This window comes from Salmo trutta, chromosome 13, assembly GCF_901001165.1.
Source record: "Salmo trutta chromosome 13, fSalTru1.1, whole genome shotgun sequence".
NCBI classification, from domain to species: domain Eukaryota; kingdom Metazoa; phylum Chordata; class Actinopteri; order Salmoniformes; family Salmonidae; genus Salmo; species Salmo trutta.
This window is the reverse complement of record NC_042969.1, coordinates 84,059,529-84,069,902: the sequence shown is the minus strand read 5'-3', so window position 1 is coordinate 84,069,902 and position 10,374 is coordinate 84,059,529. Positions and strand designations below refer to the sequence as shown.

Genomic DNA, 10,374 nt, shown 5'->3' with positions numbered 1-10,374 from the left:
ACGAGAGAGAAGAGAGAGAACAGAGAGAGAGGGGGGAGATGAAGAGAGAGAGAGAGAGAGAGAGAGAGAGAGGAGAGAGAGAGAGAGAGAGAGAGAGAGAGAGAGAGAGAGAGAGAGAGAGAGATGACTAGCTGTGTTCTCAACAACAGCCACACAACAATAAAAGGATGTAGATGCATTAGAATTGATTGCTGTTTATTTAGGACCCGTCACTTTTACTCTGTGGGGTGGTACATTTGGGTTGTATCTGTGTGTGTGTGTGTGGTATGGATTTGTGACCCTACACTATCTGCAGAGCTGTCACTGAGTCCTGGAGGACTGACAGGGTAATAAGCCTAATTGAATATGAGAAACCAAAAATTACATAAATTATAGAACGGCTGGTCCTGGGAACCGTACCCAATATCCTGACGTTGCAAGCACCATGCTCTACTAACTGATCTACAGAGGACCATGTTCTACTAACTGATCTACAGAGGACCATGTTCTACTAACTGATCTACAGAGGACCATGTTCTACTAACTGAACTACAGAGGACCATGTTCTACTAACTGATCTACAGAGGACCATGTTCTACTAACTGAACTACAGAGGACCATGTTCTACTAACTGAACTACAGAGGACCATGTTCTACTAACTGAGCTACAGAGGACCATGTTCTACTAACTGATCTACAGAGGACCATGTTCTACTAACTGATCTACAGAAGACCATGTTCTACTAACGGTACTACAGAGGACCATGTTCTACTAACTGAACTACAGAGGACCATGTTCTACTAACGGAACTACAGAGGACCATGTTCTACTAACTGAACTACAGAGGACCATGTTCTACTAACTGAGCTACAGAGGACCATGTTCTACTAACTGAACTACAGAGGACCATGTTCTACTAACTGAACTACAGAGGACCATGTTCTACTAACTGATCTACAGAGGACCATGTTCTACTAACTGAACTACAGAGGACCATGTTCTACTAACTGAACTACAGAGGACCATGTTCTACTAACGGAATTACAGAGGACCATGTTCTACTAACTGAACTACAGAGGACCATGTTCTACTAACGGAACTACAGAGGACCATGTTCTACTAACTACAGAGGACCATGTTCTACTAACTGAACTACAGAGGACCATGTTCTACTAACGGAACTACAGAGGACCATGTTCTACTAACGGAACTACAGAGGACCATGTTCTACTAACGGAACTACAGAGGACCATGTTCTACTAACTGAACTACAGAGGGCCATGTTCTACCAACTGATCTACAGAGGACCATGTTCTACTAACTGAACTACAGAGGACCATGTTCTACTAACTGAACTACAGAGGACCATGTTCTACTAACGGAATTACAGAGGACCATGTTCTACTAACTGAACTACAGAGGACCATGTTCTACTAACGGAACTACAGAGGACCATGTTCTACTAACTACAGAGGACCATGTTCTACTAACTGAACTACAGAGGACCATGTTCTACTAACGGAACTACAGAGGACCATGTTCTACTAACGGAACTACAGAGGACCATGTTCTACTAACGGAACTACAGAGGACCATGTTCTACTAACTGAACTACAGAGGGCCATGTTCTACCAACTGATCTACAGAGGACCATGTTCTACTAACCGATCTACAGAGGACCATGTTCTACTAACTGATCTACAGAGGACCAAGTTCTACCAACTGATCTACAGAGGACCATGTTCTACTAACCAATCTACAGAGGACCATGTTCTACTAACTGATCTACAGAGAACCATGTTCTACTAAATAAACTACAGAGGACCATGTTCTACTAACTGAACTACAGAGGACCATGTTCTACTAACTGAACTACAGAGGACCATGTTCTACTAACTGAACTACAGAGGACCATGTTCTACTAACGGAATTACAGAGGACCATGTTCTACTAACTGAACTACAGAGGACCATGTTCTACTAACTGATCTACAGAGGACCATGTTCTACTAACTGATCTACAGAGGACCATGTGCTACTAACTGAACTACAGAGGACCATATTCTACTAACTGATCTACAGAGAACCATGTTCTACTAAATAAACTACAGAGGACCATGTTCTACTAACTGAACTACAGAGGACCATGTTCTACTAACTGAACTACAGAGGACCATGTTCTACTAACTGAACTACAGAGGACCATGTTCTACTAACGGAACTACAGAGGACCATGTTCTACTAACTACAGAGGACCATGTTCTACTAACTGAACTACAGAGGACCATGTTCTACTAACGGAACTACAGAGGACCATGTTCTACTAACGGAACTACAGAGGACCATGTTCTACTAACGGAACTACAGAGGACCATGTTCTACTAACGGAACTACAGAGGACCATGTTCTACTAACGGAACTACAGAGGACCATGTTCTACTAACTGAACTACAGAGGGCCATGTTCTACCAACTGATCTACAGAGGACCATGTTCTACTAACTGAACTACAGAGGACCATGTTCTACTAACGGAACTACAGAGGACCATGTTCTACTAACTACAGAGGACCATGTTCTACTAACTGAACTACAGAGGACCATGTTCTACTAACGGAACTACAGAGGACCATGTTCTACTAACGGAACTACAGAGGACCATGTTCTACTAACGGAATTACAGAGGACCATGTTCTACTAACTGAACTACAGAGGGCCATGTTCTACCAACTGATCTACAGAGGACCATGTTCTACTAACCGATCTACAGAGGACCATGTTCTACTAACTGATCTACAGAGGACCAAGTTCTACCAACTGATCTACAGAGGACCATGTTCTACTAACCGATCTACAGAGGACCATGTTCTACTAACTGATCTACAGAGAACCATGTTCTACTAAATAAACTACAGAGGACCATGTTCTACTAACTGAACTACAGAGGACCATGTTCTACTAACTGAACTACAGAGGACCATGTTCTACTAACTGAACTACAGAGGACCATGTTCTACTAACGGAATTACAGAGGACCATGTTCTACTAACTGAACTACAGAGGACCATGTTCTACTAACTGATCTACAGAGGACCATGTTCTACTAACTGACCTACAGAGGACCATGTTCTACTAACTGAACTACAGAGGACCATATTCTACTAACTGATCTACAGAGAACCATGTTCTACTAAATAAACTACAGAGGACCATGTTCTACTAACTGAACTACAGAGGACCATGTTCTACTAACTGAACTACAGAGGACCATGTTCTACTAACTGAACTACAGAGGACCATGTTCTACTAACGGAATTACAGAGGACCATGTTCTACTAACTGAACTACAGAGGACCATGTTCTACTAACGGAACTACAGAGGACCATGTTCTACTAACTACAGAGGACCATGTTCTACTAACTGAACTACAGAGGACCATGTTCTACTAACGGAACTACAGAGGACCATGTTCTACTAACGGAACTACAGAGGACCATGTTCTACTAACGGAACTACAGAGGACCATGTTCTACTAACTGAACTACAGAGGGCCATGTTCTACCAACTGATCTACAGAGGACCATGTTCTACTAACCGATCTACAGAGGACCATGTTCTACTAACTGATCTACAGAGGACCAAGTTCTACCAACTGATCTACAGAGGACCATGTTCTACTAACCGATCTACAGAGCACCATGTTCTACTAACTGATCTACAGAGGACCATGTTCTACTAACTGATCTGCAGAGGACCATGTTCTACTAACTGAACTACAGAGGACCATGTTCTACTAACTGATCTACAGAGAACCATGTTCTACTAACTAAACTACAGAGGACCATGTTCTACTAACTGAACTACAGAAGACCATGTTCTACTAACGGAACTACAGAGGACCATGTTCTACTAACTGAACTACAGAGACCATGTTCTACTAACTGAACTACAGAGGACCATGTTCTACTAACAACAGAGGACCATGTTCTACTATCTGAACTACAGAGGACCATGTTCTACTAACTGATCTACAGAGGACCATGTTCTACTAACTGAACTACAGAGGACCATGTTCTACTAACTGAACTACAGAGGACCATGTTCTACTAACTACAGAGGACCATGTTCTACTAACTGAACTACAGAGGACCATGTTCTACTAACTGAACTACAGATGACCATGTTCTTCTAACTGAACTACAGAGGACCATGTTCTACTAACTGAACTACAGAGGACCATGTTCTACTAACTGAACTACAGAGGACCATGTTCTACTAACTGAACTACAGAGGACCATGTTCTAGTAACTGAACTACAGAGGACCATGTTCTACTAACTACAGAGGACCATGTTCTACTAACTACAGAGGACCATGTTCTACTAATTGAACTACAGAGGACCATGTTCTTCTAACTGAACTACAGAGGACCATGTTCTACTAACTGAACTACAGAGGACCTGGAGCCATGTTCTACTAACTGAACTACAGAGGACCATGTTCTACTAACTGAACTACAGAGGACCATGTTCTACTAACTGAACTACAGAGGACCATGTTCTACTAACTGAACTACAGAGGACCATGTTCTAGTAACTGAACTACAGAGGACCATGTTCTACTAACTACAGAGGACCATGTTCTACTAACTACAGAGGACCATGTTCTACTAACTGAACTACAGAGGACCATGTTCTACTAACTGAACTACAGAGGACTACAAAGCTAATAAGGATGGAGGTCCTGCCCCTTTTAGTTTTTCAGGTGAATCATCTCCTTTCTTAAACAGGACAGTTTCAAATAATGTGGTGTTCAATAAGTTATGGTCTGCTGTTTGTGCAAGCTTTCATTCTAGCCAAGGACTAAAACTGCTCTTTCTTCTAATAAACATATCGTCAAGACCTTGATTAGTTGAATGAGTTAGTGTTGGGCTCAAACAAAATCCTGTAGACCCTGTTTCTCTGTAGGATTAGTTTGGAGACCACTACAGTAATACGCTGCTACCAGCCATATCCTCATACACTTTTACCCTCTATTTCCCCATACACTGTTAAGAGCTATTTCCCCATACACTGTTAAGAGCTATTTCCCCATACACTGTTAAGAGCTATTTCCCCATACACTGTTAAGAGCTATTTCCCCACACACTGTTAAGAGCTATTTCCCCATACACTGTTAATTAAGAGCTATTTCCCCATACACTGCTACCAGCTATTTCTCCATTTACTGCTACCAGCTATTTCTCCATTTACTGCTACCAGCTATTTCCCCATATACTGCTACCAGCTATTTCCCCATACACTGCTACCAGCTATTTAACCATACACTGCTACCAGCTATTTCCCCATTTACTGCTACCAGCTATTTCCCCATACACTGGGAGGAGGATGAGGAGGAGGAGGAAGTGTAGGAGGAGGGGGAGGAGGAGATGGAGGATGAGGAGGAGGGGGAGGAGGTGGAGGAGGTGGAGGGGGAGGAGGAGGAGGTGGAGGAGGAGGTTGGAGGGGGAGGAGGAGGAGGAGGTGGAGGAGTGGGAGGTGGAGGAGGAGGAGGAGGAGGAAGACGAGGAGGAGCAGGGGAAGTAGGAGGAGGAGGTGTAGGAGGACGAGGAGGAGCTGTAGGAGGACGGTGAGGAGGAGGAGGGGGTGGAGGAGGAGGAGGATGATGAGGAGGGGTGTGTTACATATGGTGAGAGGGATGAAGGCAGGAGGAAGGCAGGAGGAATGGCAGGAGGAATGGTAGGATGGGTAATTGGCTGGTGTGGGGTGAAGAGGATGATTGCACAAATTACAGTATTACTACACAGTTGACACCTGATGAGTCCAATCTCTGTTCCAATGTGCAGTTCATCAGTCCCACACCCAAAAAATTGACTTTCATTTACACTGGGTATCTCTGTGTGCTCTGGTTATCTGTTAGCTCTGGTTATCTGTGAGTGCTGGTTATCTGTTAGCTCTGGTAATCTGTGAGTGCTGGTTATCTGTTAGATCTGGTAATCTGTGAGTGCTGGTTATCTGTTAGCTCTGGTAATCTGTGAGTGCTGGGTATCTGTTAGCTCTGGTTATCTGTGAGTGCTGGTTATCTGTGTGATCTGGTTATCTGTGTGCTCTGGTTATCTGTTAGCTCTGGTTATCTGTTAGCTCTGGTTATCTGTGAGTGCTGGTTATCTGTTAGGTCTGGTTATCTGTGTGCTCTGGTTATCTGTTAGCTCTGGTTATCTGTGATTGCTGGTTATCTGTTAGCTCTGGTAATCTGTGAGTGCTGGTTATCTGTTAGATCTGGTAATCTGTGAGTGCTGGTTATCTGTCAGCTCTGGTAATCTGTGAGTGCTGGGTATCTGTTAGCTCTGGTTATCTGTGAGTGCTGGTTATCTGTGTGATCTGGTTATCTGTGTGCTCTGGTTATCTGTTAGCTCTGGTTATCTGTTAGCTCTGGTTATCTGTGAGTGCTGGTTATCTGTTAGCTCTGGTTATCTGTGAGTGCTGGTTATCTGTTAGCGCTGGTTATCTGTTAGATCTGGTTATCTGTTATCTCCGGTTATCTGTGTGCTCTGGTTATCTGTTAGCTCTGGTTATCTGTGATTGCTGGTTATCTGTGAGCGCTGGTTATCTGTTAGCTCTGGTTATCTGTGAGTGCTGGTTATCTGTTAGCTCTGGTTATCTGTGAGTGCTGGTTATCTGTGTGCTCTGGTTATCTGTTAGCTCTGGTTATCTGTTAGCTCTGGTTATCTGTTAGCTCTGGTTATCTGTGAGTGCTGGTTATCTGTTAGCTCTGGTTATCTGTTATCTCCGGTTATCTGTGTGCTCTGGTTATCTGTTAGCTCTGGTTATCTGTTAGCTCTGGTTATCTGTTTGCTCTGGTTATCTGTTAGCTCTGGTTATCTGTTAGCTCTGGTTATCTGTTAGCTCTGGTTATCTGTGAGCTCTGGTTATCTGTTAGCTCTGGTTATCTGTGAGCTCTGGTTATCTGATAGCTCTGGTTATCTGTTAGCTCTGGTTATCTGTTAGCTCTGGTTATCTGTGAGTGCTGGTTATCTGTTAGCTCCGGTTATCTGTGAGTGCTGGTTATCTGTGAGCTCTGGTTATCTGTTCGCTCTGGTTATCTGTTAGCTCCAGTTATCTGTGAGTGCTGGTTATCTGTGAGCGCTTGTTATCTGTTAGCTCCGGTTATCTGTGAGTGCTGGTTATCTGTGAGCTCTGGTTGTCTGTGAGCGCTGGTTATCTGTTAGCTCCAGTTATCTGTGAGTGCTGGTTATCTGTGAGCGCTGGTTATCTGTTAGCTCTGGTTATGTGTTAGCTCTGGTTATCTGTGAGCTCTGGTTATCTGTGAGCTCTGGTTTTCTGTTAGCTCTGGATGTCTGTGAGCTCTGGATATCTGTGAGCTCTGGATATCTGTGAGCTCTGTTTTAGTGCACTCATTGACAGCAGTCCCAGAAAAGCAGCAGTCTGTATTTAGGTGTGAGTTGAGAGATGTAGGTTGAGGGTTGCTATTTTGAGGCGATGTGCGATAAAAATGTGGAGTGGTGTGTGTGTGGACTGTCTAATTCAGAGGTAGCTAGTTCTCCTGTGTTGTTGAGGGCCAAACTCTGTCTACTGCCTCAGGGTCAGTGAGCAGAAAACTTTCTGTTTGAACAAACAATCAAACAATCGAACAGCAATCTGACATTTATCCTGCTAACACTAGAATAAAACACACACACACACACACACACACACACACACACACACACACACACACACACACACACACACACACACACACACACACACACACACACGCACACACACACACACACACACACACACACACACATATTGTCAGATTGAAACACAAAGACATAAACAGAATCCCTGTCGTAAGATGCTTCATTTCCCTCCATTTGGCTTGACACACCCGAACGAAATTACTGGGGAGCAGACAGATGGAGTCATACATGTGAACACGTACAATCACATGTCACTCAAACAGTCACCCATCCCCCTTTCACACACACTCTCACACATAAGCCAAACCACTCACACATTTTTGTAAATCGGGTACAAGTTATTTTTTGATCTGTGTTGAAATGTATCTATAGCAGAACAGTAATGATAAAATGCTCAAATACATTTACAGGACTTTTTCTTTTTCTTAGAGCACCTCATCGGTAAATGCAAATATTAAATACAAATGTCATCGGTGAATACTCATACACTGCTACCAGCTATTTCCTTATACACTGCTACCAGCTATTTCCTTATACACTGCTACCAGCTATTTCCTTATACACTGCTACCAGCTATTTCCTTATACACTGCTACCAGCTATTTCCTTATACACTACTACCAGCTATTTCCTTATACACTACTACCAGCTATTTCCTCATACACTGCTACCAGCTATTTCCCCATACATTGGTACCAGCTATTTTCCTATATGCTGCTACCAGCTATTTCACCATACACTGCTTCCAGCTATTTCACCATACACTGCTACCAGCTATTTCCCTATATGCTGCTACCAGCTATTTCCCTATACACGGCTACCAACTATACACTGCTACTCAAACTATTCACCACTTGATTTTTTCACTGGAATAAATACATCATCAGCATCGGCAGAGAGACGAATATGAGGAATATCCTCTGAAAGGTACATCCCTTCAATGCGACTTCTATTTAGTAGGGGCTCTATAGCGATGGTATATAATATTCCCGACAACGAACACCCCTGCCTAATACCTCTACACACTTTAAAAGGAGAACTCAAGCCACCGTTAACTTTCAATACACTTTCAATGTCACCATATATCACCCTGATCATGGCAATAAAACCAGAGCTGAGACCAAATGTCACAAAGGTGTGCCATAGGAACTGATGTTCAACTCGGTCAAATTCCTTTTCCTGAACAATTGAAATTAGACCAGGATCCAAACCAATAGCCCTAGAGATGTCCAAAAAATCCAGATTCAGGGAAATGTTTTTCCCTATCTGCCTGCCGGGAACACAGTAGGACTGATCCGTATGTATGATTTAACCTATCACATCCCTCAGACTGTTGGACAAAGCCTTGAACAGGATCTTATAATCAGTGCACAATAAGGCCACTGGCCTCCAGTTCTTCACATCCCTAGAGTCACCCTTTTTGGGCAGTAGGTTGAGGGGGACAGCCCTTCTGCAGCTTATCGGTAGTAACCCTCCGGTCAAACTATCGTTAACTACTGCTAGCCAATCTTCTCCCAACATAGCCCAAAAAGACTTAAAAAAGTCAACGGGAAGCCCATCAATGCCCCGTGTCCTTCCACTTCCATGCATTTTAATGCAGTGTATAGCTGCAAAGACAATGGTTGCTCAAGCTCAACCTGAGCTTCTGCAGCCACCTGTGGGAGCCCATCAAGGAACTGTTGTGTCACTGTTATATCCTCTCTATACGTAGTCCCGTGTGGCTCAGTTGGTAGAGCATGGTGTTTACAAAGCCAGGGTTGTGGGTTCGATTCCCACGGGGGACCAGTACGGGAAAAATGTATGAAATGTATGCATTCACTACTGTAAGTCGCTCTGGATAAAAGTGTCTGCTATATGACTAAAATGTAAATGTTTATACTCACACTTGTAGAGCTCAGCATAGAACTCTACTGTCCTCTTTCTAATTCCACTTGTAGAGCGCAGCATAGAACTCTACTGTCCTCTTTCTAATTTCACTAGGGCTAGTGAACTTCTTTGTCCATTCTTTTTCTCTAAACCAAAGAACAATTTGGATGAGGCATCCATTTCAGAGATTCCCTGAAACAGACACCTCACAAGTCTTCAACTGGCAGCTTCATTAAATAGTACCCACAAAACACAAGTCTCAATGTCAACAGTGAAGAGGCGACCCCCGTGATGCTGGCCTTCTAGGCAGAGTTGCAAAGAAAAAGCCATATCTCAGACTGGACAAAAAAAATACAATATTAAGACGGGCAAAAGAACACAGACACTGGACAGGGATATGGCTTTTTCTTTGCAACTCTGCCTAAAAGGCCAGCATCACAGGGGTTGTCTCTTCACTGTTGACATTGAGACTTGTGTTTTGTGGGTACTATTTAATGAAGCTGCCAGTTAAGGACTGTTTCTCAAACTAGACACTATAATGTACTTGTCCTCAAGCTCAGTTGTGTACCGGGGCCTCCCACTCCTCTTTATATTCTGGTTAGAGCCACTTTGCGCTGTTCTGTGAAGGGAGTAGTATACAGCGTTGTACGATATCTTCAGTTTCTTGGCAATTTCTTTCATAGAATAGACTTCATTTCTCAGAACAAGAGTAGACTGACGAGTTTCAGAAGAAAGTACTTTGTTTCTGGCCATTTCTAGCCTGTAATTAAACTCACAAATGCTCAACTAGTCTAAAGACGGCCAGCTTTATTGCTTCTTTAATCAGG

The 10,374-nt window shown here is 43.3% G+C and overlaps 1 protein-coding gene across 2 annotated transcripts in view; it reads left to right on the top strand.

The window, feature by feature from the left end:
• The window catches only part of LOC115206628 (voltage-gated potassium channel subunit beta-1), a 140,481-nt gene that overhangs the window by 475 nt on the left and 129,632 nt on the right, over window positions 1–10,374 (top strand). The window lies entirely within an intron of this gene.